The sequence below is a fragment of the Cyanistes caeruleus genome, chromosome 28 (assembly GCF_971803275.1).
Source record: "Cyanistes caeruleus chromosome 28, bCyaCae1.hap1.1, whole genome shotgun sequence".
Classification (NCBI taxonomy): Eukaryota; Metazoa; Chordata; class Aves; order Passeriformes; family Paridae; genus Cyanistes; species Cyanistes caeruleus.
The window spans coordinates 2716748-2744460 of record NC_141728.1 but is presented as its reverse complement, the minus strand read 5'-3'; the positions used below and the strand labels follow the sequence as shown (position 1 = coordinate 2744460).

At 47.6% G+C, this 27713-nt stretch overlaps 1 protein-coding gene and 1 long non-coding RNA gene across 3 annotated transcripts in view; one reads left to right on the top strand and one right to left on the bottom strand.

Annotated features, from left to right (window-relative positions):
* Positions 1 to 27713, top strand: part of LOC147649040 (uncharacterized) — a 636047-nt gene that overhangs the window by 483494 nt on the left and 124840 nt on the right. The window lies entirely within an intron of this gene.
* On the bottom strand, positions 27 to 2299 carry LOC147649042 (uncharacterized). The gene is made up of 2 exons (XR_015279676.1): positions 2238 to 2299; positions 27 to 159 (listed from the first exon to the last, which is right to left on the bottom strand). It is a non-coding gene; the product is annotated as an uncharacterized LOC147649042 (long non-coding RNA).

Sequence of the window (27713 nt, the reverse complement as noted above, 5' to 3'; positions counted from 1 at the left end):
TCTTCTGATAATTAATCAGTAAAGAGTTTGTGCTTTATGATTGCAACTAACTTTAATCCATTAGAGAAAACAGGCATTCTGGATTGGCTGCTGACAGGAACTCCATTAAATCCGGACGCAGAACAACGCAGGTGGGAAAGAATCCGACGCTTTTTGGATCTGTGGGAACAACCGAGACGGATTGAAAATATTTTAACACTCCCTCAGAGAATAACATTAATAGATTTTGTCAGTGAATTACAACTCCATAGGAAGAAACTAGTAACATCTATTACCAAAAAGGCACAAGAACAAATAACACTATGGAGTTGTACTAAGCACGGTTTAGAGTGTCGCCCATGGATTCATGTTGTTTGTAATAATTGCCTTGATTCATGGTGGAGAGCAACCAGAGTAAATGAAAGAGAAAGACAATTGATATGCTCAGCTTGTTTACATCGTGTGCTTCATCAGTTAACTTTGGGAAAGTGTTTTAGTGATTTTTTAGGAATATCTTTGAGACACAAGGATGGATCTCTGGATGCAGCTGTTTGATTAATAGAGAATTTGGACCAAAGAATCCTCGCTGTATTAGCTTTTGAATGGGTAAAAGAGAGAACAATTCATAATATTATAATCCAGAGCATTATAATTAACATTCTATAATAATATAATTATATAATAATACAATATAATAATTCTGCTGTGGAGAAGAGATTTGTGTACCGTGCCACAGACACATTTCTGATAAAAACTGGCATCGTAAGTGTGCCTGTTGGTGGTGATGAAGGTGTAACAATCACCCCAGCGTCCAGAAAAGAAGATAACCTGACCAGTTGGGTCATAAATTGAAGTTGTAGTTGGCACATCTCTAGAGCTTTGATAATTTAGTACATTTGGTTTATACAGGTAAGTTTTGGCTTTAAAAGGAAATGAATAAATAGCAGGCTAGCCCAAAGGAAGGGATAAGTCGATGCTGCAAAATCTGTGCCATTCTTGAAACCAACCACTAAAATGGCTCAGGTGAATATGATGAGACCAAAGGTAGCGGTGAGATGGAACGAGTCAATGGCGAGATCCCAGGATTTAAACTTTGCTCCCAAGAGGACTGGCACCTCGGCCCTTGGCTGCAACCCAAGGGGCCCTGAGGAAGGCAGAAAGTTAAAAGTGCTGAGGATTACTTTCACTGTGTTTATGATGATACCTTTGGTGATGGGCCAAAGCTCTAAAGCTGAATGGGAAGCAGCACAAGGGCCAGCCACAAGGAAGCAAACTATGCAAAAACAAAGTATCAGTAATTCCAACCCATGTGACAAATGTAATCAAAGGATCAAAGATAAGATGGAATCTGTGTTTGTAGCACATTCATATGGTAATGTGGCCTGTTACAGTCACAAGAATTTTCTGGACATCTGTGTTAAAAATAGGAAAATGTATTGGGTAGGAAAAAATCTGGGATTTAAGGGACGAGCTCCGTATCCTCATAATGATCAAATCTGTCCTCAATATGAAAAATTCTTCTGTTTTGAGAAAGACAAAAATGAGAATGAGCCAAATATAAATATAGCATTAAAAGAGAAAAAAGAAATAGAGAAAAGTGTGAAAAAGATTCCAGAGAAAGAATTAGAAGAATTGAATCAATTGTATAAACAATTAAAAGAACAATATAGCGACTGGGATTTGCCAACTACAACTAAAACCCTTTTTGTAGATTTGATGCAAGAGATTGCTACAGAACTAGGATTATCCAAATGCTGGGTTTGTGCGGGGCTCAGGATGGCTGAGAGGTGGCCATGGAGAGGTGAGAGTTCAGCTCCAGAGCAATTTTTAAAATGGAACCATACTCAAATCTGCGAGACATTAAAACAACCTGGAGGATGGATTTTGAGTCACCAAGTAATTGGGACAGTTTGTGTAAATCGAGAAGGAAAGAAATACAATGAAGTGGTAGAATATACCCCTTGTACATCTACCCTAGGAGCAAATTCAGAGAACAATACAAAAACCTGGCAACCAAAAACTCCTGCTGGATACTGGGGAATAATGAAAGAAACTAATTGTGAGTGGGATAACCATATTGATTTGTGTCAGTATAAAAGTTCTGGAGCCAACCCTTACCAATCCATCAGTAACCTAAAATTTTATTGGGAACAACCAGGTACAACAAGTAACAAAGGGAAAGCCCCTGATGGAATATATTGGATTTGTGGACAAAGAACATAGAGTGAATTACCCCAAAAGTGGAAAGGAACTTGTACCTTAGGAATTATACAGCCCTCCTTCTTTGTTATACCGAGGTCCCGGACTAATATGTTAGGAACAACACTTTTCAAAACACTAGAAAGGAATAAAAAGGACTTGAACTTTTGAAACACTGGAAATATTTTTATTTTTTTTTATAATTAAATATAATTATTTAATAAAACTATATATATTTTTAATAATTATATTATTCAATGTTTTCACTACCAAATTTTATATTTCCATAAAAGAATTCATAACTTTTTAGCAACTAAACAATTATTGCTCATTGGTTCTAAGTAACAAAATTCTCTTCGCTAATGAATTGACCACTATTTCTCCCACTTTATGCTAATTAGTCCAATTTTTATTTCTTTGGGGTCTATGGAGACATTTCTGGGGCACATTTGGCGCAGTTTTGGGTCAGGGGAGGGAATTCAGAGAGAACTTCAGGGTCTGGAGGACGCTTGGGGGAGCCGGGTGAGCACTGGGAGGGGCACTTAGGGATTCTGTGGGACGATTCGGGGTCCGGGGCAGCACCTGGGGGTCCAGGGGGGCACTTGGAGGTCAGGGAGGGGAATCTGGGGGCGCTTCGGGGTCCGGGCGGGCACTTGGGGGGCTCTAACGGGGCTCTCTGGGCCGCGGGGGATGATGGGAGTTGTAGGCGCGGGTATAATACGGTGTAACGGCACCGCGGAGCATCACGGGAGTTCCAGGCACAGCTCCAATGTCGGTCGGTGGGGCGTGGGGCATGACGGGAGATGGAGTCACAGCTGGAATGGCGCTCTATGTGCGCCGCGGAGCATAATGGGAGCTGTAGTCCCGGAAGTGGCTCGGAAGGGGCCCATGGGGGTCCGGGAAGGCCCTTGGGGGACACTTTTGTGTCCGAGCCGTGGCTGGAGGTCCTCGGGGGGAACGTGTACGGCTGGGGAGCACTTGGGGGGAGCCTGGGGAGCTCTAAGCGGGCTCTTTACGGCGCGGGGCATGGCAGGTATTTTGGGGGAGGGTCACGGCTGTAATTTTAGTCTCGGAACTGTGTTCTGAGGGGCTCAGAGGCCGCGGGGAATGACAGGAGATGAATTCCCAGAAGTGGCTGTAACGGACATCTGTGGGGTCGGGAGCATTCAGGGGATCCGGGACGCTTTGGGGGTCCCGAATGGGCGCTGAGGGGGCACTCAGGGATCCTGGATGGTCTGGGAGACACTTACGGGACAGATGGGGGCGATCCCGGGGTTCTGTGGAGCGCGGGGCATGACGGGCGTTGTAGTCCCGGCTCCAATGGGGCTCTATCGGGGCGCGGGGCATGACGGGAGTGAGAGGCAAAAAGGAAAAACGGCGCCGACTGTCGGCCCCGCCCCCGAGTCCCTGATGCCCAGAGCTGATTGGCCGAAGGCTGTGATTGGCAGGAGCTTTGGCCAATGGGTGATGGCAGAGGCGGGAACGGCAAACTCAACCCTTCCAGTCCCTCCCAGTACAGCCCAGTTCATTCCAAGTGCCCCTCCAGACCCTCCCAGTAGAGCCCAGGCCCTCCCAATACACCTGAGTTCATTCCCATTCCCTTCCGGTTGCCCCCAGTGTCATCCATCCAACTCCCCAGTGTCCCCCAGTTTTTCCCACAGTGTTCCCAGTGTCCCCAGTTTGTCCCAGTATCCCCCAGTATCACTCCCAGTGTGTCCTGGTCTGTCCCAGTATGTCCCAGAGTACCCCCAAGTCCATCCCAACCCACCCTGGTTCCCCCTCAGCATTCCTCGTGTTCCCAGCTTGTCCCAGCCCTCCCCAGTATCACTCCCAGTATGTCCCAGTGTCTCCCACAGCATTCCCAGTGTTCCCCAGTGTGTCCCAGTCCTCCCCAGTTTTTCCAAGGAAACTGGAACTTCTCCCGGTTGCTGTGGCACCCAAACCCATTCTCCATAACTGGAGTTGCAAACCTTCCTGATGAGCTGCACTGGAGCAGAGGGAAATCAAGGCAGAGCCAGGGTTTGTGACAAAACCTCTGGAGAATTCAGTCATAATCAAACTCCAAAGTTGCTGATGCCGTTGATGGGTCCCACTGAGGGACACGGCTGAGAAAGTGTCCCCAGGTTCCAGTTAGAGCAGGAAATGGGAGGCAGAGATGACAGGTGGGAACAAAGAGAAGCCAAGTCTTGGTGCCCTGGGCCACAGCAGGGTCTGTGCCAGCAAGGGCTGTGAGGAGACACCTGGTCCTGAGGCCCTGGGGCCTCCTGGCACAGCCCCAGCAAGGCTGGCCACTGTCACCCCCTTGTCCTGCCCTCAGCATCCCCCCACATCCCAGGAGCCTCAGGGATCTGCTGGGACGAGTCCCTGGGGAGCCTTGGCCAGGAATGGCCCTGGGGGGCTCCTCAATGCTCCCAGGGACTGCAGCTTTTTCAAAGGACTTGGGGCTCTGCTCTTGCCTTGCAGTTTCTGAGAGGTTTGTGCACTCATGGCCTCCAATTATCTGCTTTAATTAGTCTCTTGAGAGCCTTTGTCAGGAACAACACTCTGTGGAGCTCATCAATGCCTCTGGGTGCTTCAGTTCTTTATGGTACTTTCCTTTCTTGTTCCCACACTGGGACTCTGAGAGGTTTCTGGGCAATCAAGGCCTCCAATTCTCTCCTCCAAGGAGCCCATGAGGAGCCTGTGCTGGGGCTGGACCCCAGTGGGACCCATTAATGCTTGGAGACACCTGGGGTTTTCTTCTGACTTGGACTCCTGGAAAAGTTTGTGCAATCTCCTCTCAGGCTCTGGGGTTCAAGGGCTCAGCACCAAATGCACCCCGGGGCTCACTGGGCTCCAGCAAGTCCTGACAAAGCCTGGCTCTGCCTGCATTTCCCTCTGCTCCAGGGCAGTTCATCAGGAAGGTTTCCTACTGCAGCTCTGGAGAAATATTTCACAGAGCTTCTAAGATAGTCTGAGAAATACACATTCCTATTTTAAAGAGTGACTTTGGATGCTTTTATCACTTCTGTCATTGGAGAAGAGGTGACAGCAACATTTGGAATTGATATTGAGCCAGGGTCTCTCCTCAGAAGGCCTGGCCTGCTCAGAGAAGCTGTGCCTTGAGGTGTGAGACAGAGTGGGGAACCTTGCTCCACATTCTCCATCCTGTCTGTCCTCCCTCACCTGGTGCTGGAGTCAGAGACACAGAGTGTGTGCCCTTAGCTCTGATTCCTGGCTCTGACATCCAAGAAAGCTCTGAATTTCATATAACACCATGAAAACAACTGTTAAATAGAAAAAATAAGAGTGAGAGTGTGTAAATTATTGAGTTTTCTTAAGTCACTGGGTGAAAAAGTTAAAGTTCATGGTTTAAAGTAGTTTAGAAAACAAAGAACAAGATGGAGGATCTAGGGTGTTGTCTCTTCTTCCTTCCTCTTTCTTCTTCATCTTCTTCTTCTAGAGGTTTTTGGGTAGTAGTAAGTGATTGGATAAAAAGTGCCGCAGTGCAGCACACAGGTGTTGGATCATTGGGTCACTAAAGAAAATAATTTACTTGGCGTTTGTTAATTGGGTAAATGGACATATAAAAAACCTTGAAGAAGTTCTTTGTTAGCCATTTGGCACCTTTCTATCTTAGTGCACGTAGCTCCTTGTAGCCTGTATCCATGTCATGTAGAGAAGAGAAGAATAAACAACCAAGTCCAACAAGAGAAAACTGCCTCTCCCTCATCAATCTCAGTCCCAGGGGGAAAAAGAAGCCAACCACAAGTGTCCCATCAGGACACCCTGGGACCTGCTTTGCTGCAGAACTGTTGCAATACAGCGTTGGTGACCTCAGGACCGCACCAGCCGGGAGTTGCGTGGCAAAGAATAAGGACGGGCGTGACTGGGCTGCCTGAAAATAAAGAACTTTAATAACAGATAAAATAACAAAGGGTGGAAGTCGTACACGGTAGGGGGTCAAACTCAGGAGACAGGGCAATGGGTCACAAATCAAAATATATATATATATATATTACACAAGTAAGCAGTCATGAAGGAGAACCACAAACACTACCATAGATGTCAAACATCCTTATCCAATCGTTAACGAGAACTCCAAACATAACCTTACACAGAACTAACAGATTAACATAACTCTACCCACAATCCTGTTCTCTTTGCCAGAACCTCACTCGATGTTTCCCACAGCCTTCAATCAATCCTTAACTCTGACTGCCCAGCTCCCACAGAGAACTGGCTGCACTCAGGCAAACAGGGGTTTTCTCCTTTTCCTTTCCTTTGAAGCCATGGAAAACTCCCAAGTTTTCCTGCTGGGAACAGAGATACTCGTCAAGTGTGTGCCGAGCCCAAGGTGCCACCAATGAGGTTCCCGTGCCCTAGGGCAGAACCCTGCAAGGAATGTTCTAGACCTTTGCACTGCTTGGTTCCACGAGGCCTCGCTCTGTCACAATGGACTTTTGGTTCCATGAGGTTCCACAGTGTACAGTGCGTTATAGATACATTTTATATTGTTGGCTTTTCGCAAATATTAAAATGAATGTTATGTGTATAAGAATGAGAAATTTTGTTGTATTAATAGAGTTTTCTTTATTTCTGTTATTAATGAAATTTAGAAATAGTAGTATAATAGATATATGTTAGGCTATGGCATAGTATTAAAATAAAAACTGCTTTTGTTTGTATAACCCAAAGACTGAGAAAAAATAGAAATAGCTAAAGAACTCCTGCATTTGTAAACTCTCTTATCCAGATGAAGACAGCAGTGCCCAGAACTCTGGGGGGACGAATTTATTGCATTTCTGGTATCAGAGAATTATAAATCTCGATGGCACCAAGAATATTGATCTATTGGGAAGGGGGCAAGAGAAAACTAACCAGAAGAACACCAAAGATCCTAAGAAGAATGTATGAATATGGATGAGAGTGTATGGATATGGATGAGAATTTATGGATATGTAGTAGGGTTCTGTTTTTAAGGGACAATCCTTTGTTAGTAAGGTGTGCTCTCTTGGCTGAATGCAGAGACACCCGGCTGGATCTCTATCCTTCACTTTATTTTTTTCTCCTAATTGTCTTTTTTATTAAACTTTTAAATTCTATAAAAATTACGTGAACCTCGTTTTTCACACAGTGGATATTTGATTCCTTGGGGCCCCACGGTGTCAGAATGGTGTTTTTGGTTGCGTGAGGTTCCAGAGTGTACAGTGGATATTTGATTCCTTGGGGCCCCACGGTGTCAGAATGGTGTTTTTGGTTCCATGAGGTTCCAGAGTGTACAGTGGATATTTGATTCCTTGGGGCCCCACGGTGTCAGAATGGTGTTTTTGGTTGTGTGAGGTTCCAGAGTGTACAGTGGATATTTGATTCCTTGGGGCCCCACGGTGTCAGAATGGTGTTTTTGGTTGTGTGAGGTTCCACAGTGTACAGTGGATATTTGATTCCTTGGGGCCCCACGGTGTCAGAATGGTGTTTCTGGTTCCGTGAGGTTCCACAGTGTACAGTGGATATTTGATTCCTTGGGGCCCCACGGTGTCAGAATGGTGTTTTTGGTTCCATGAGGTTCCAGAGTGTACAGTGGATATTTGATTCCTTGGGTCCCCATGGTGTCAGAATGGTGTTTTTGGTTGTGTGAGTTTCCACAGTGTACAGTGGATATTTGATTCCTTGGGGCCCCACGGTGTCAGAATGGTGTTTTTGGTTGTGTGAGGTTCCACACTGTACAGTGGATATTTGATTCCTTGGGGCCCCACGGTGTCAGAATGGTGTTTTTGGTTGTGTGAGGTTCCAGAGTGTACAGTGGATATTTGATTCCTTGGGGCCCCACGGTGTCAGAATGGTGTTTTTGGTTCCATGAGGTTCCAGAGTGTACAGTGGATATTTGATTCCTTGGGGCCCCACGGTGTCAGAATGGTGTTTTTGGTTGCGTGAGGTTCCGTGCTCTCAGCAATGGTCTCCTTGCTGCTGAGGTGTCACGATGGAGCCTTGGTTTCATGAGCTTCCTCGGTGTCACAATGGTCTCCTTGGATCTGCAGTGTCCCAGCAGTGCCTTGGCTCCAGGGGCCCTGCTGTGTCACAATGGAGCCTTAGTTCCACCAGGCCCCACAGTGTTTCAAGGAAACAAGGGTTGCCTTGGTTTCACGGGCCCCAGAGTGTCACAGGGGTCTCCTTTTCCTGCGGCAACCAGCAGCAAACCCCAGTGCCAGGGCCAAATGTGTGGGAAGAAGGAGGAGGGGGGATATTTGGAGCGCTGGGTTTTGCCTTCCCAGGTTCCAGTGAGGTGGGATGGGGCCCTGCTGTCCTGGAGATGGCTGAACAGCAGCCTGCCCATGGGAAGGGGTAAGAGACAACAACCTCTGTCCATGGAACAGCAGCAGAGAGCTAGGGCAGCAGGCTGCGTTTAAAAGAGTGTCACCAGCACGGGAAACATCAACCTAGGACATTTTCTTGAAAGCTGCCATTTGAGGCCATTCTTTTATACAGAACTGGACCACTGGGAAAGATGACATTCACTTTCCTGGTCAGTTTTAAAAGGTTTAATAAAACAGACAGTAGGCAACAAAGACAATAAAGCAAAGGGTTAAAAGGGCTGGGTGCTTGGCGCTCTGCCAAGAGCACCCCTGGTGTTCTGGAAACACCCTTTATATCCCATTTATATTGCATCAATTTGGTGGGAACTGACATTGGTCAAAGAAGAGATTTTTAGGTTTCGGACATTAGCTTGAGCCTGTGTGAAACTGAGTCCCATAAAGTTCTCACTCTGGGCTGAGAAATCATAAGGAGGAATCCAAACAGTCCTTGGGGAAGGAAAACAACCTTGGCAGGTGTTGTTTGGATCCTTGTTGTTTCCTCGCAAGAAACAAACAAGGGGTCTTGTTCCTAATTGTCCAGGGATGGTGATGTGTTGGTTTATTGACCAATGAGAGTTTTACCTCTTGGACCTTCTCGGACCTGTCTATAAAAGAAGATCTGGAATAATAAATCTGGCTCTCTTGTCCTGCCCAATAGAGAGTCCCAATCATGCTTTGCTGTTCCTAATACAGTGTGATACAACCTGATGCATATTCATAGAGTTTATGCATATTCAAACTTTTCCATTAACTACTTTACATTTCCCAGGAACTGTTTAGCATGGCCACTCCTTGGGTCTGCCTTTTTACAGCATGCCTGTGTCTTGGCTTGTGGTTTTAATCCTCTTCTTCTCCCCTTTGAATTTGGGCCTTGGCTCCTTCTTTGCACAGCCGCTGAGTGTTGATAGCAGCAGGGTCCCCATCATCTGTTCACTGGAGTTATCCCAACTGAGCAGACAGTTCAAACATCCTCTATCGACTGTTACAGCAAAGCCATTGGAACGTGATACATACAGCATTCATCTGAATCCTTGTGAAAAGCCAGTATTTTAATATGTATCTATAACAGTGCGAATATAAATCTGGGGAGACACGTGGTGTTTTTAGTGGGAGTGGTGAATTGGAGAGCACCATTCCTAAAGCACAAGAGCCCTGTCAGAGGCAGCCCTGTCCCTGCAGTGCCCCAGCTCTGCTGCCCCACAGCTGCTGGATCAGCAAGGGCAGAGCCATGGGGGAGGGAAATGCACAGGGACTCCTCCTGGGAGGGACCTCGGGAGGTTTGCAATGGAATTCATCACAATGATCATCGATCTCCTCTGGTTTTGGCCCTATGCCCCTCCCTTTGCAAAAGACTATAAAATCACACCCCAAATTTACCTTCCTTTGAGATCTCCCCAACAGACAGAAGACTCTGCGTTGTTGGACGGCTGAGTGGACTTTGACATTGGTAGCTATAATCCCCTTACTCTCTTTTCCTTATGCTTTGCTTTCTCCTCTTTCCCCTCTATTGCATATTAGTGCTGATGAGCACTCAATAAAGTGTGTTTTGCTGTTTGAGTCCTTGGTTTGCTGATAATCTTTTGTAGTCTAAGACCGAATAAAAAAACTACATCACAAATCCCACCTTGCGAATCATGACAATTGCCCAGCCTTTCCCTTCCTGGGGTCCCTTCTTAGACATCCCATGGGAAATCTTGCACATTCCCCAAATGCCCTTTGTGGATTTCCATCATGAATCTCAGACCCTGGGGCAGAGCTCCCCATGCTCAGCTGGCAAGGTCATGCAGGAAAGCTCCACCACTCAGCCCCTTGAGGAGTCTTTAATGAGGAGGTACCAGAACTCTGCTTGAAGTAATTTTTTATCTTTTGTTTTATAAATTGTAGTGGCCCTAAAATATCATTTACTGCAGCCCCCTTGCTGTGGGAAGGCACAGCTCCCACTGGAACAGATGGTCAAAGCTCCTGACCTTGAACATTTCTTGGGATGGGACATCCACTCCCATGGACAACCTGTTCCCATCTTGTCAACCTCATCATAAAATATTTCTTTCTTCTATCAAATCTGAATTTATCCTTGATCATCTTAAAGGCTATGACCTTTCCTCTGCCACTAACGGCCTGTAAAAGATTTCAATTTTTCTTGGAAAATTACCACAATGTTTCAATCTGAAAAGACCTTGAAAGGACACAAAAATCTCACAAGATCAGATCAGGAGGCCTCAAGCACATGACCCATAGAGACTGAGGGCCCTGGGCTCAGTGGTGTGAAGACTGAGAACTGGAGTAGCCTGAGAGGGTTTGAAGGGTGGCTTCAGAGATGTTTGAGCTCTTCTTGATTATATGAAACAGCCTGAGAAAGAAATAATGCCACCCAGATCTTCTGGAGAGGTGTAGACAGGACCCAAGAAGAGAGGAATTTGTGTCCCAGGGCAGGGCTGTGGTGCAACACATCCCCCAGAAGGAGTGTGGAACAGCCAAGGCTTTGTGTGGCCAGGCAGAGGCAGGCAGAACGCAGAGCTGTCAACAAAGGAAGGGCCCAGCGAGCTGGGGCAGCCTGGGGATGACGACAGCCTGCAGGGCCAGAGGCGCAGGGCATGGACACCGTAGGGCAGCCTGGGCTGGAGAGGGCACAGGGATGGGCAGCAGCTGCAAGGCCCTGCCAGAGGCAACTTGTGCAGCCCTTTGGCCATGGCTGCTGGGCCTGGGCCTGAGCCATGAGGAGGAGACAAGTGACCCTGGCAGCCCTGGGGCCTCATTGCCTCCTTGTCCCTGCTCAGCAGCCTGGCAGGGGCCGCCCCATGGTGCTGCCCTTGGCATTGCACATCCCCACATGCCAGTGGCCCGGGAAGAGCCCTGAGCAATGAGGGAGGGACAGCATCTGCCTTGCCAGGGGCTGGGGCTCAGCCCTTGGCCCTTGGCACTCCTGAAACACATCCAGCTTTGCTCAGCACCAGAGACACCTTTCCCTTGCTTGTCCCCAGCTGTCATCAGTGCCTGCAGTGTTCTGCTCTCCCTGGAACCTGGGGACACTTTCCCCACCCATTAAAACTTCAAGAAACTTTGAATTGAAACTTTAAATTGGGGTGCCAATTTAACATTGAGTTAAACTTCTTGAGAAGTTTTTTGAACACTCTCTCAGGGACTGAGTCTGGTGGAAACAACACCAAAGCCCTGAGAGGGTCATTAAAATCCTGGTGCTGTTGCTGAGTTGGGCTGAGCTCCTGGCACAGAGGCAGCTCCTGGCAACCAAGAAGAGCTTCAAAAAGGCATTTCTCCTGATGAGCAGCTTTTCTCCCAGCCCAGCAGGGCTGAGGGTGCTGCCTGCAGGTACCTGGGTGCCTTAAAGCAACTGGAAGGACAAGTCTGAGCTTCTTCATGGAGAAATGCTCCCAGCTGCTGGCACAGTAAGTCTCTGGCTGTGGGGATCTCCTAAAGCTGCCCCATGACAGCACTGACATGACTGTAGGGATGGCTCTGCTGCCGTTTGTGGTTTGGGGAGGATGTGCTGCAGAGCGGGGCTGCCCTGGGCACCCTCAGAGGGACAGGGCAGGACGGCTCCTGCTGCCAGGGACGGCTGCAGGGGCTGAAGCTGGGGCTGCAGCCAGGGCTGCCCAGGGCTGTCCTGCAGAGCAGCTCCTGCAGCCCTGAGGGCTCTTTGCCAGGCCAGGGCATCTGCCACCTGCCAGGGCCAGCTCTCAGCCTGCCTGGGAGCTCCCCGTGGGCGCTGGGGAGAAGTTGGAGGGGGAAGGAGCGACCCCCATCAGGGCAGATTCCTCCTGCTGTGGAGATGGTGCTGCATGGCCAGGGCTGCTCTCGGCTTTCTCCTAAAGGAAAGGGCAAGGGGCTGTCAGCTTGGTCTGTGTCACTGAGACTCCTGCACTGTCACCCTGGGCATCAGCAGAGCTGCCTCAGCTCTCCCTCCCAAAGTGCCTCCTCAGCCTCCTCTAGCCACAGCCAGCAGCAGCAGCACCTTGGCTTGCAGCATCTCTGTTTGTCTGAGCTGCCCTTAAGGCCCTGCTGGCAGGGAGATGGCTCTGGGCAGTGCCTGTGCTGGGAGGGGTGTGCAGGGCAGAGCTGAGCCCCCAGGGCTGGGCTGGGCTCGGGAGCACTGGCAGGGACAAGGCTTGGATAGAGAGAAACAGCTCCCAATAGGCACAACCTCAGGCAGAGAGCCTGACCAGCCCTGGGTATCCCTCCCTGTCCAGCTGCACTGAGACAAAAAGGAGTCTAGGGAAATTTATTTTCAAATTGGAGCCTTTAAAGAGGCTGCTTTATTTTTCAAGCATGTTTTATGTTTAGCCACCCTGAAACAGAGGGAGGTGTAATGATCAGAGGGCACCTGTGTGGGACCAGCAGGTCTGAGTGCCCTGGGGCACAGGGAGCCCTGATTTCCCTCTGGGCTCCCCAGTGCTCAGGCTGAGAGCAATGCTGAAAGAGGATTTCTGCCCCTTCAGAAATAGGAACAGTAAATTAGCAGCAAAACTCCAGCTCAAAAATAAGTCAAAAATTGAGAAAAATTTCCCCAAAGAAAGAGAAGTAATTTTGAGTAAATTTGTAAGAAAATAGCATAGAATCGACTTAAGGAAACCTGTCCCAGCTTTTCAATGTGTTCTTTCAACAGTCCACCATGTCCAGAGTGAAGAAATGTCCAACAGCAGCTCCTTCAGCCACTTCCTCCTGCTGGCACTGGCAAACACGCGGCAGCTGCAGCTCCTGCACTTCTGCCTCTTCCTGGGCATCTCCCTGGCTGCCCTCCTGGGCAACACCCTCATCATCAGTGCCATAGCCTGCAGCCACCACCTGCACAGCCCCATGTTCTTCTTCCTGCTCAACCTGGCCCTCACTGACCTGGGCTGCATCTGCACCACTGTGCCCAAAGCCATGCACAATTCCCTCTGGGACACCAGGACCATCTCCTACTCAGGATGTGCTGCACAGCTCTTTTTCTTTCTTTTCTTCATCTCAGCAGAGTATTTCCTGCTGACCATCATGTGCTACGACCGCTACGTGTCCATCTGCAAACCCCTGCACTACGGGACCCTCCTGGGCAGCAGAGCTTGTGCCCACATGGCAGCAGCTGCCTGGGCCAGTGGCTTTCTCAGTGCTCTGCTGCACACAGCCAATACATTTTCCCTGCCCCTGTGCCAGGGCAATGCCCTGGGCCAGTTCTTCTGTGAAATCCCACACATCCTCAAGCTCTCCTGCTCCAAATCCCACCTCAGGGAACTTGGGGTTTCCATTTTTACTACCTCCTTAGCACTTGTCTGTTTTGTGTTCATTGTTTTCTCCTATGTGCAGATCTTCAGGGCTGTGCTGAGGATCCCCTCTGAGCAGGGACAAAGGCACAAAGCCTTTTCCACCTGCCTCCCTCACCTGGCCGTGCTCTCCCTGTTCCTCAGCACTGCAGCCTTTGCCAACCTGAAGCCCCCCTCCATCTCCTCCCCATCCCTGGATCTGGCAGTGTCAGTTCTGTACTCGGTGGTGTCTCCAGCCCTGAACCCCCTCATCTACAGCCTGAGGAACCAGGAGCTCAAGGCTGCCCTGAGAAAATTGATGACTCTGTATTTTCTGAAGTATTAAACTCTCTCTTTTCTGCTGAAGAGCCTTTTGAATGTAACTCTTTGGAATCTCAGCCTTATTATTCTCTGTTTGTGCATTTATTCATTGGTAACATTTTCTACTGTTGTTGTGTGATTTACAAATACTGTAGTATTACTTTTTGTATTTCTACATGAATATCTACATTTCTTTTGAAACACAAAGACCTGTAAGAGGTTTGTTCCCTGTGCATTTAAATAAAAACAAGTGCCTGCCCTGACCTGTGTGTCCAGGATCATTCCTCAGTGCTTCTCTGGCTCTGCAGTGAATGATTTTGGGTACCTTAACACCTCAAGGGTTCAAGGTTTCCAGGTTAAATGGGCTAGCTTAATGCAGTCACTGCTGTGGAAAGTGTTTTATGTTCAACTGGATGTTGTATTAAATGCTTTGCCCAAGTTCCTTGGTTCTCTGTACTTTGCCAGTAAAATTCTGTGCGGTTTTCACCTCTGAGCTCCGTTGGTCAGAGCACGGTGCTGATATCAGCGAGGCTGTGGCTTCAATCCCTGTGTGGGCCATTCACTTGACAGCTGGAATTGCTGGTCCTTGGGGGTCCCTTGCAACTAAGAATATTCTTTGCCCCTGTGTCCCTTGAGAATATCTGCTGGGGTTTGTCCCGTGCACCAAAGGCAAGTCAAGGAGCCTTTGGTTGCCGCCATCACTGGAGTGCTGTGGGCTGTTGCAGCCCCGCAGGCTCCCAGGGGCCTCTTGTTTGCGTCAGGCCCTGCTGGCTCACGCTGGCCCTTGGTTCCATGAGGATCTGCAGGGTCCCACAGGTTGATGGCATTTGTCCTTGCTGCCCCTCACATCCCCCTGCCCCAGGAACAGCCCCGAGCCCCCCGTGAGGGACAGGCCCTGCTGTGCCAGGCCTGGGCTCAGGGCTTGGCCTTTCTGCTGCCTCCAGCCAGCCAGGGCTTGCTCAGCATTGCAGTTCCTGCTCACAGCCTTTGGCTCCCTGCAGCCCTGGCCTCCAGGATCTGCTCTCCCCACTCCCTGGGGAGCCTTTGCCACTCCCTGCCCTCCCTGGGGCCACTGATGCTCCAAGGGACTTGCACTTTGCCTTTGGACTCCTGGAGCAGCTTCTTCACCCTTCTCTCAGTGCCTGAGGCTCCTGGGCTCAGCCCCAAATCCAGCGTGGGGCTGGTTCAAGTTATAATCATGTCCTCAGTTTCATTAACATCAATTAATTACAATCTTTGGGTTTTATTACTCCCTGTTTTGGCCCCAAATTCCATTTTTTTTTTAGATCTAAACTGCCCCTGTAAGATCCAGATTGGCACATTTTGTTGGTCAAACCCCCAGTTTTGTGCCAAAATGTCCCATTTAGGAGCCAAATTCCTCCTTCTGGGTCCACATTTCCCATCTGGGCACCCGCATTCCCTTTTCTTTGGTCCAAGTTTCTGGTTTTTGGACCCAGATATCCCTTTTGGCATATAAAATTTTCCACCTGAGTGCTCAATTTCCCTCTTTTCAGGCCCAAATTCTCTATTTTGGGTCCAAATGTCACACCTGAGTGCCCAAAATGTTCTTTTTTGGCCCCAAATTCCCACTTTTGAGCCCAAATTCTCTCTTTTGGACCTAAATTCCCTTTTATTTTTCAGGCCCAAACTCCTCTTTTTCATCCCAAATCTCCATTTCTTGCCCCAAATTCCCCCCCTGGCAGCCATTGGCTCACCTGAGTTGACCTTTTAACATCAGACTTCAATATTTTTTTAAAATAAAATCTCCTTTTCGGGTCTAAACTAACATTTTTGTGGCTCAAACCCCCAGTTTTGGGACAAACTGATCATTTTGGGAAGCAAATTCCCACTTCTGGTTGCATTTTTCATCTGGGCACCCAAATTCACCTTTATTGGGACCGAAGTCCCCATTTTTGGATCCAAATTCTTTTTTTCAGTCCAAATACCCTACCTGAGTGCTGCAATTCCCCATTTTTAGGCCTAAATTCTCTCTTCCTGGCCCAAATGTCCCCATTTCAGGTACAAACTTTCCACCTGAGGACCCAAATTCCTATTTTTGGGGACCAAAATTCCCACTTTTGGACAGAAACTCCCTTTATTCTTGCCCCAAATCCCCTTTTTCATCCCAAATCTCCCTTTCTTGCTCCAAATTCCCCCCCCGGCTGCCATTGGCTCACACTTTTAGCATCAGACTCCCATTGTTTTAATCTAAACTCTTATTTTTACATCTAAACTTCCCCTTTTTGCTGCTAAAACCCCCAGCTTTAGGCCAAACTGTTCCTTTTAGGAGCCAAATTTTCCCTTTTGGGTCCACATTTCCTATCTGGGCACCCAAATTCACCTTTTGTTGTGGGAAAGTTGTTAGAAAGTTGTTAAGTTAGCTGATGTTAGTAGTTGATAGCTTGAAATGAATCTTTTCCCCTATTTTAGTTGTGATTCCCCCCCACACTTCTCTTTCTCCTATTGCTTCCCTGGAGTCAGGTTCCCATGGTCACTGAAGTTTTTCTCCTCAGCTCCAGGCCAGAGGCTGGATAGAGTAAAGATAAGACCCTGCTGGCATTTCCAGCTGCTTGAAGTTTCGGTGGCCCGGGAAAGCGTGGGGGTGACAGCAGAAAGACCCTTCTTTCCAACCCGGGAGTTTGTAACTCTGTTTTTCCTGTCCCAGAATGCCTCTGAGCTGTGGAAGCTGAGAGGGCATTCTCACCTTCCCTTTCTTTCCCCCCTGTGCTGCCAGGAAACCAAGCCCCCCTCTCTGCCCCTCTGCCCCTCTGTGGAGAATACTCCTACACCTTTGTGGCCATTTGAAGAAGTTGGTGTCTGATATTTCTTATCTTGGGGTGTGTAACCTTGATTTGTAGAAAGTTTGTAAATGTACTAGCTGTGAAAAATAATTGTTTCTCTCTGTGATGTTCCCTCCCTCCGAGAAACCCTGTTAAAAGAGACCCCCAGACCCCAAATCCTTTGTCTTTCGCCCTTTGGATTCCCCTTCACAGAAATAAACTGTGGAATGCAAACCAGGGAGAGAGAGTCCCTCCCTGATTTCTTTACTCGCTTGCTAAGACTGGAATTCCTGAAGAAAATCAGTGAACCCCACAAACATCTGCTGGCTGGAAACCAGAGTGAAGAGAAACCTCATCCCTGAGCCAGCCGGGCCACTCCGGGACCTTCCAGTCAACCTTTTTTTGGCCCAAATTCTGCCTTTCAGCGCTGAAACTCCCCCTTCTGGGTCTAAACTTCCCTTTTTTTGGGCACCGCAATTCTCCTTTTTTGGTCCAAATTCCTGAGTTCTGAACCCATATTCCGCTTTTTGTGTCCTTATTTCCCACTAGATCCCAAATTCCCCTGTTTTGGTCCAAACTTCCCATTTGGGCACCCAAATTCCTCTTTTTTAGGCCAAAATTCTCCCTTTTAACACCAAATTTCCCCTTCTGGATCCAAATTTCCCATCTGGGCATTCAAATACCTATTTTTTCTCATTTTAATTCCACTTTTTGGGTCCAAATTTCTCACCTGAGTGCCCAAATTCCTCCTTTTTGTTCCAAATTACCCCTTTTTGGTCCAAATTACCCTTTTTGGTCCAAATTCTCCCTTTTTGGACACAAACTCCCTTTAATTCTGGCCCCAAATCCCCTTTTTCATCCCAAATCTCCCTTTCTTGCCCCAAATTTCCCCCCTGGCTGCCATTGGCTCACCTGGGTTGACCTTTTAGCATCAGACTCCCATTGTTTTAATCTAAACTCTCATTTTTACATCTAAAGTGCTCCTTTTTGTTGCTCAAACCCCCAGTTTTGGGCCAAACTGTTCCATTTTAGGAGCCAAATTCCCCCTTCTGGGTCCAAATTTCCCGTGTGGGCACACAGATTTCCCTTTTTTGGGACCAAAGTCCCCATTTTTGGCCCCAAATTCTTCTCTTTGTGTTCAAATACCCTACCTGAGTTCCCAAATTTCTACTTTTAGACCCAAATTCTCCCTTTCAGCACCCAAACTCCCATTTGGGGTCCAAATTTCCTATCTGAGAAACCAAATTCCTCCTTTTTTAGGCTCAAATTCTCCCTTCCTGGGCCAGAAGTCCCAATTTCAGGTACAAACTTCCCACCTGAGGACCCAAATTCCTGTTTGTTGGGCCCAAATTCTCCCTTTTTGGACACTAACTCCCTTTCATTCTGGCCCCAAATCCCTTTTTCATCCCAAATCTCCCTTTCTTGCCCCAAATTTTCCCCCTGACTGCCATTGGCTCACCTGGGTTGTCCTTTTAGCATCAGACTCCCATTGTTTTAATCCAAACTCTCATTTTTAGATCTAAACTGCCCCTTTTTGTTGCTCAAATGCCCAGTTTTGGGCCAAACTGTTCCTTTTGGGAGGCAAACTCCTCCTTCCGGGTCCACATTTCCCATCTGGCTTCCCAAATTCACCTTTCTTTGGGTCCTAATTCCCCATATTGGGACCCAGATTCCCATTTTTGGGTGCAAATTCCCCACCTGAACAACCAAATTCTGGTTTTTTAGTCTCAAATTCCACTTTTCAGTGCCAAAACTCCCCTTCTGGGTCCAAACTTCCCTTTGTTTCAGCACCCCAATTCTTTTTTCAGCCCAAATTTCTGCTTTTGGACCCATATTCCAATTTTTGTGTCCAAGTTTCCCACTAGATCCCCACTTCCCTTGTTTTGGTTCAAACTTCAAATTTGGGCACCCAAATTTTCATTTTTTGGCCCAAATTCTCCTTTTTGGACACAAACTCCTTTTTTTTCTGGATCAAACTCCCCTTTTTCATCGAAAATCTCCGTTTTTTGCCCCAAAGTTCTCCCCGGCTGCCATTGGCTCACCTGGGTTGACCTTTTAGGCTCAGACTCCCATTATTTTCAAACTAAACTCTCATTTTTAGGTCTAAACTTCCCCTTTCTGTTGCTCAAACCCCACTTGTGGGCCACACTGTTCCTTTTGGAGCCAAATTCCCCCTTTTTTGGGTGCAAATGTCACATCTGGGCACCCAAATTCCTCTTTTTAGGGCCCAAATTATTTATTCCTGGACCCAAATTCCCCTTTCTGGGCTCAAATTTCCCACCTGAGTGCCCAATTTTCCCCTTTTTGGGCCCTAATGTTGCCTTTCAGCACCAAAACCCCCACTTTTGGGTACAAATTTCCTATCTGGGCACACAAATTCACCTTCTTTGGGATCAAAGTCCCCAGTTTTGGGTCCAAATTCTTCTCTTTGAGCCCAAATACCCTACCTGAGTTCCTAAATTTCCCCTTTTTAGGCTCAAATTCTCCCTTTCAGCCCCAAAACTCCCATTTGGGGTCCAAATTTTCACATCTGATGACCCAAATTCTCCTTTTTTAGGCTCAAATTCTCTCTTCCTGGGCCAAAAGTCCCCATTTCAGGTATAAACTTCTCACCTGAAAACTCAAATTCCTATTTTTGTGCCCAAACTGTCCTGGTTTTAGACACAATCTCCCCTTTTTTCTGGCCCAAACTCCCCTTTTTCATCCCAAATCTCCCTTTCTTGCACCAAATTTTCCCCGTGGCTGCCATTGGCTCACCTGGGTTGACGTTTTAGCTTCAGACTCCAATTTTTTTTAATCCAAACTCTAATTTTTACATGTAAACTGCCCCTTTTTTTGCTGAAACCCCAAATTTTGGGCCAATCTGTTCCTTTGGGAGCCAAATTCCCTCTTCGTGGTCCACATTTCCCATCCAGGCACCTAAACTCACCTTTTTTGGTTCCAATCTTCCCATCTGGGCACCCAAATTCCTATTGTTTGGCCCAAATTCTGCTTTTTGGGTCCATATTTCTCACCTGAGTACTGAAAATCTGCCCTTTTTAGGCCCACATTTGCTCACCTGGGTTGACCTTTAAGGTCAGACTCCCAATTTGTTTTAATCCAAACTCTCATTTTTACATCTAAACTGCCCCTTTTTGTTGCTGAAACCTCCAATTTTGGGCCAAACTGTTCCTTTTCCAGCCAAATTCTCCTTTTTAGGTCTCAATTTCCCATCTGGACACCTGTGAAAAATGACATTCATTTTCCTAGTCAATTTTGCAAGGTTTAATAAGAAAGTCAGAGGGAGACAAAGACAATAAAGCAAAGGGTTAAAAGGGCCGGGTGCTTGGCCCTCTGCCAAGAGCACCCCTGGTGTTTTGGAAACACCCTTTATATCCCATTTCTATTGTATCATCTGATGCATATTCATAGACTTTATGCATATTCAAACTTTCCCATTAACTACTTTACATTTCCCAGGAACTGTTTAGCATGGCCACTCCTTGGGTCTGCCTTTTTACAGCATGCCTGTGTCTTGCTTGTGGTTTTAATCCTCTTCTTCTCCCCTTTGAATTTGGGCCTTGGCTCCTTCTTTGCACAGCCGCTGAGTGTTGATGGCAGCAGGGTCCCCATCATCTGTTCACTGGAGTTATCCCAACTGAGCAGACAGTTCAAACATCCTCTATCGACTGTTACAGCAAAGCCATTGGAACGTGATACATACAGCATTCATCTGAATCCTTGTGAAAAGCCAATATTATAATATGTATTGATAACAGCTTCTAGGAAATGCACATTCCTGTTCTAAAGGATGTATTTTATTCCTGCTCTCTTTGGAGCAGAGGTGATTGCAGCATTCTGTGATTGATATTGACCCAGGGTCTCTCCTCAGGAGGTCTGCCCTGCTCAGAGAAGCTGTGCCTTGAGGTGTGAGCCCGTGTGGACAACCTTGCTCCACATTCCCCAACCCCATCCTCTGTGTCCTCCCTCACCTGGGACCTGCTTTGCTTGGAGAGCTGCCTGCACTCAGGAAAGAGAGGTTTTTCCCTTATTTTTTTTTTTTTAAGCAATCTGAAACTCCTAAACTCCTAAGTTGAAAACAGACCCACTCCTCAAGTGTGTGCAAACCCAAGGGGCCACCTTATAATATAATAAATGACTTTTTTTAAACTTAATTGAGATTTTTATAGTTCTGTATTGCCAGCACAGGTGTAGCAATTTGTAATAAATGACATTTTTCAACTGAAATTGATTCATGTGTATTTGTAGCTCAGCTGTGCAGCTGCAGCAATCTGCAAGCAATGACATTTATCAGCTGAGATGGGTGGTTTGTGATTTGTGCTCTCCAAAGCAATGGGCAGATGGAAATGCCCTGACGCTGGAGGATTTTGGGGATGAAAATCTCCAGCCACGCCCAGCACATGCCCCACTTGCGCTCAGGCTGGGCAAGGAAAGCGCAGCTTTGGGCTGGCAGCAGAGCCACACGTTGGCTCAGAACTCGCTGCACAGGCCTGCTGAGAAAACTCTGGGACTCTGCTGCGCGTACAACTCCAAGCAGGAGGCAGCGGGGCAGGAGAAAGCATTCACAATGAAAAAACAAAGAGAAATTGTGTCCAAACAGATGTGAGGATACGCTGGGAGTTTGATCAAATGCTCTAACTCACCACTGCCTAGGCTCATCTTCAGCAACACTAGTTTGTTCAAAGCTGAACACCTTCCAGGAAAGAGAGATTGCTCTATCTTTGGTTCAGGAATGGCACGGTGACCACTCCCAGGTCACTCGGTCCATTTGCACCCAACACCAATGTGATGGATGGCAAAAATGGCATTTATTGCTGGAGAATTTGACACTTTATAACCTAGGTTCACAGTGTCACTCCCATCTGTTTTCATCACAGCTAGGTGCTATTGGCTAATTACGGGGGTCATTACCATAAACTATGGAGGAGGGGGGTGACTCCATCTTTCCGTTACATCCCGATATCTTCCGACCGCCGGGCCCTGGCTGACCACATTTCCCCCCCTCCTTATGCTTAACTAAATTTGCTAGAATATGAGTTGTATTAGTCTTCTAAGTTCTAATGTTATTTTATGTATATCTGTTTTTAATAATTTTATCTAATTTATCTATATTATGAAAAGTTTTAAAAGTAGATATAATAGACTTGAGTAAAAATATAAGGTGCACTATACTTAAGTAAAAAGGTTAAATACTTATTAAATAGACACCACAGTGTTTCATTAACAAACAATAAGGCACACACGGTGACCAAGTGCATTCTTAGAGCATCTGCTGTCTTTCTACAAACAGGATGTTGACCCTCTCTAGTTGGCTCTTGACGAAAGACACAAGCTTATTTAAAACATGGTCCAAAGTTTAGCACCAGTAAGATCATTACGATTGGCCCGATCAGAGTGGACACCAGGCTGGTCAGCCACGGAGACTGGTTAAACAGCGATTCAAACCACCCTTGTTGGGCCTCTCTATCTCTCTTTCTCTGGGCTAATCTTTCCCTCAGTTCAGCCATAGAATCTCTGACCGCTCCGGTGTGATCAGCATAAAAGCAACACTCTTCTTTCAGGGCGGCACAGAGGCCTCCTTGCTGCATTAGCAGAAGTTCTAGCCCACATCTATTTTGTAAGACAACCTCAGAGAGTGAGGACAGCGACTTCTCTAAAAGAAAGATGGATCTTTCAATCCTCTGCAGGTCCTCATCGATCATCATCTGCAGCTGAGAGAACCCTTGCTGTTGGGTGTCTCGTTAGGGACTTTTGGATTAGGTTCTTTTTCCCTTTCAACTGAAGATTGATGAGAGAGAGGCAGTTTTCTCTTGTTCAGTCTCAGTTGTTTATTCTTCTTTTATCAGCATTACAAGGTACAAGGAGCTATGTGCACTATGACAGAAAAGGGCAAAATGGCTAACAAAGATCCTCTTCAGGTCCTTTATATGTCCATTTACCCAATTAACAGGTGCCAACTAAATTATTTTTCTTAGTGACCCAATGACCCAACACCTGTGCGCTGCCCTGCAGCATTTTTTACCCAATCACTTACTACTACCCAAAAACCCTTAAGAGAAGAACATAAAGAAGAAAGGAGAAAGACAAGAGACAACACCCTAAATCTTCCATCTTGTCTCCTGTTCTCTAAACTACTTTTTCACCCAGTGATTTAAGAAATTTCTAATCTACACACTTACACTTTTCCTATCTAACTTTTACATTTGTTTTCATGTATCACCATGAAAACATGCTCATGAATTTCATGTCATATGAAATTCAGTGTTTCTTTGAATCCTAGAACTAAGTATTAGAAACAAGGGCACACACTCTGTATCCCAGACTCCAACACCAGAGTGAGCTAGTGAGGAAAATGCCTGGCCTGGCTGGGCAGGGAGATTTTGCAGGAACTCAGGAAAAAGATGAGGGTGCATCACCTTTGGACAGAGGGACAGGCAACTCAGGAAATGTTTAAGGATGTCGTTAGGTCCTGCAGAAAGAAAAGTAGAGAGGTGAAAGCTGAATTAGAGCTTAACCTTGCTGCTTCTGTGAAGGAGAATATATCACATCTCACGGGAGCTGATCTGGCTCTGTCACTGGGGCCTGCACAGGAGTGGGTCACACCCCAGGAGCAGGATGAGCCCAGCTGTGACTAGAGTACTCACTCTACAGCTTCTGGCTGTCAGTCTGTGCTCTGAGGAGACAAGGACGAGAGGGAGGTCTTTTGCATGGGATAACAGAGGATTTATTGCTCTGGGGAATGTTGGGGGCAAAAAACAGAAAATGTGAGCGTGCAACAGTTGCAGTAGGGAGGTGGTTCAAAGGGAGGGTCCAAAGCATCAGCTAATCAGAGATATCCTGGGGAGGGTAAAAGGCAGGGTTCACAAAATCATCATCCAATTGGGGCCCAAAGCACCAAGGATCCACTGTGACACTGCAGGCCCAAAGAACCAAGGATCCACTGTGACTCCACGGAGTGTCATGGAACCGTGGAGACCATTGTGACACTGCAGGGCCTCATGGAACCATTCTGACACCAAGCTGGCTGGGAGTGTGGATGTGCTGGAGGGCAGGAGGGCTCTGCACAGGGAGCTGGACAGGCTGGATGCAGGGCCCAAAGCCAACAAGGTGAGGTTGAACAAGACCAAGTGCCGGCTCCTGCACTTTGGCCACAACAAGGCCTGCAGTGCTCCAGGCTGGGGACAGAGTGGCTGGACAGCGGCCAGGCAGAAAGGGAGCTGGGGCACTGATGGACAGCAGGCTGGACATGAGGCAGCAGTGTGCCCAGGTGGCCAAGAAGGCCAATGGCCCCTGGCCTGGATCAGGAATGGTGTGGCCAGCAGGAGCAGGGCAGGGATTCTTCCCCTGTGCTGGGCACTGCTGAGGCCACACCTCGAGTGCTGTGTCCAGTGCTGGGCCCCCAATTGAGGAAGGCCATGGAGGGGCTGGAGCGTGTCCAGAGAAGGGCAACAAGGCTGCTGAGGGGTCTGGAGCACAAGTCCTGTCAGGAGTGGCTGAGGGTGGTGGGTTTTAGCTCTAGCTAAAATCACTAGATTACTTCCTTCTTTCTGTGAGATATGGATTAGGAGAAGGGCAAATCAGGCTTAAAATTTAAAAAAAAAGAACTTTATGATCAGGTCTACAAGAATAAGAAACAAGAATAAAAGTTCCAGAAACTTTTCCTCCCCCCCCCACCCAACTTTTCCTTTCCCCAGTGACACGGCAGAGACAAAACCTGGGATGTTAAAGCAGTGCCAACTATACAATAGTCTTTTCATCAGTCTCTGCAGGGAGAGGAGTTTTCTCTTGTCATGCCATGGAGAGATCTCCACAAGAAGCAGTTTTCTTGTTGCTTTTCATTTCTACAAATGGCAGTCACCAGGGCACAAACTCTGCCCTCTCCTCCCATTTTCACACAACTCAGAGGTGTGTTCATGGGCCATGAGCTAAGGGGTTTTATTTTAAGGATGAGTTATTCAGAGGCAAAGGTTCTTTTCATCTCTGAGAATAGAGGTTTTCTTCTTCTCCCCCTGGGGCCAAAGGGTCTTCATCAGCTCTCATCTCCCTCTCTCTCTGTTCAATCTCTCATGGGATCACAGCTACTCCACCATCTGCTTGGCTTCATCAATGGATACCTTTGCCCAGATCTACAGCTTGAATACTTCAATCCCCAATATTCCTTCATGAATTAAAGGAGTTATTTTTCAGAACATAATTATTCATCTCCATGACCCTACCAAAAGACTATTTCAGCTTATTAGAGCATCTCCTCATTCTCCTTCCATCTGAAGCTTGATTCCTTCTTTTACTCACCTTGATGTTTCACGCTGTCTTTTTGCATGTCACTTGGTTCTTTTCTTTTCCTGGAGAGAGGATTAAAGTCTGCAGGTCTCCTGTGTGTAGTGCAAGGGTTAAATGTGTCCCAGGCCATGGCAGGCAGTGGTGGTGTGGGATTTCAGGTGTGGCTGGTGCCAGCTCTCAGGAGCTGTCTGTGCGGGCCGGGGGGCAGGGGGGGTGTTGGCGAGTGTCATCAGCCGTGGCCTGGCCCAGCCTGGGGGCCGGGGGCTCCCCTGGGAAGGGCTTTGGCCACCCCGCTGGAACGGGACCCGGAGGGCTTCCCGGGAAAGCCAGCAGCGCAGCAGAGCCTGGCCTGGCCTGGGGGGGATCCCGCAGTCTCCATCTCCCCCCGGGAGCAGCTGGGCTCCGGCCCAGGCCCCCCAGGCCGCACAGGCCACGGGGGAGCGGGGCCAGCCACACCACAGCTCTGCTGCCTTTCAAGGCTGCAAAGAAAGAGACCAGTTCCTGGGCTTGGGGGTTTAAAAGGTGGCATTCACAAAGGTGAAGTTCCTTTTCTGTGGAGCAGAATGCTGTCAGTTGTCAGAACTGGCCAGCTATTGGCTTGGTCTCAAGCACAGAAGGAACTCCCCACAGCCTCTCGCAGAGGAATCACTGCTGTGGGTGTTTCCCACTTCTTTCCCTAAATGCTAAACTACCACACCCTTTGACCATAACATAATTCTCATCATTCATAGGCATGAAGGCCTTATTTAAAACCATGTATGTTACTCCAGTATCAACCAAAAATTCTATTTCTTTGTCTTGTTCCCCCAGTTTCATTTTTATAACCAGCAGGTCTGTTGGGGTGGACTCCCTGGGTCCCCTTCAGTCATCTTGTGGATGTGTGACTGCAACCACCCCTCCTTTCCCTTGTTTCTTTTGGCCATCTCACTTCCACTTTGGACACTCATTTTTCCAGTGATCAAATTCTCCACAGTACACACATTGGGCTCTACCCAGTCGAGATGGGCCTCGTTTGGGTGGTCCTTGTCCATCCCTTCCTTTCCCTTTTCCTTCCTCCTGTACCACTGCTACTAGCTTCTTCATTTCTTGCTTATATCCCTCTTCTCAATTGCTGAAAACTCTCCATGCCTCTTCCAATAAGGCTTCTAAGTTTCACCCATCTGCCCCCAAAGCTTTTGGAGTTTACACCTCATGTCCCCCGTGGATTGTTCCAGAAATAGATGAACTAGCTGCTGTATTCCTACTTCAGAGCCCGGCTCCAGTGGTGTGTGTCTGCGCATCGTGTCCTTCCAAGGATCTGAAAAGCCAAGGTGATCTGTGTCTTGTTGTCTGTCTGTGCTGTAGTCAAAATTCCTGATGCAGGGGGAGCAAGTACAGTCTCTGATAACAGACTCAGTGCTTCTTTTCCACTCACTTTTTCTCTTTGATGAAATTTTAAGACTACAAAACCTGTGTCTGGGCTAGGTGGATGAATGGGGATACAATTTAACATCACAATCAACCCAGGACATTCCACCCCTTATCTCCATAGCATCAACTTACTGCCAAAACTAACATTCTAACTCTGCACACATACACATGCATAAAAACTTCTTCCCCGCTCCACCCAAAAAATGCAAGCAATATATCTATCATACTCTTGTCACGTCTCACACAAAGATATTGAATCTAGGCCTCACGCTGGAGAGCTGCAGGATTCCCCACTCTCTCATTTTAGTCACTCAAAATACCATCTTTCACTTGCTCATACCTTCAACACTTACATTTCCTTCTATTTCATGTCTGCATGGTTTAAGGTACAGACAATGGCAGTAACCTTTTACCCAAGGATCAGGTCTCCTTGAGGTACACATCGTGTTGTTCCATCTCTCTGCATTATCCACCATGTACAACCTGGTCCTTGAGCAAAGACAACCCCACAAATGGGTTTGTCTGTACTTGAGGTAGAATTGACCCAAACCGTCCTCCCTAGCAGACCTCTGACATGTACCACTGGGACTTTGTCTCCGTCTACTGCATGCAAAGACTCAGACTGGGCAGGACCTGCTCGGTTGTTGGAACCTCTGGTGTTGAGTAACCAGGTGGCCTTTGCTAGATGTTGCTCCCAGTTTTTTAAAGATCCTCCACCCAGTGCCTTTAAGGTGGTTTTTAACAGTCCATTTTACCTCTCCACTTTCCCAGCTGCTGGTGCATGGTAGGGGATGTGGTACACCCACTCAATGCCGTGTTCCGTAGCCCAGCTGTTTATAAGGCTGTTCTTGAAATGAGTCCCATTGTCTGACTCAATCCTCTCAGGGGTGCCATGCCTCCAAAGGACCTGCTTTCCAAGTCCCAGGATGGTGTTCCGGGCAGTGGCATGAGGCACAGGGTAGGTTTCCAACCATCCCGTGGTGGCTTCTACCATTGTGAGCACGTAGCGCTTGCCTTGGCGGGTTTGGGGCAGTGTGATGTAGTCAATCTGCCAGGTCTCTCCATACTTGTATCTGGACCACCACCCACCGTACCTGAGGGGCTTCAACTGCTTGGCCTGTTTGATCGTGGCACACGTCTCACAGTCATGGATAACCTGAGAAATGCTGTCCATGGTT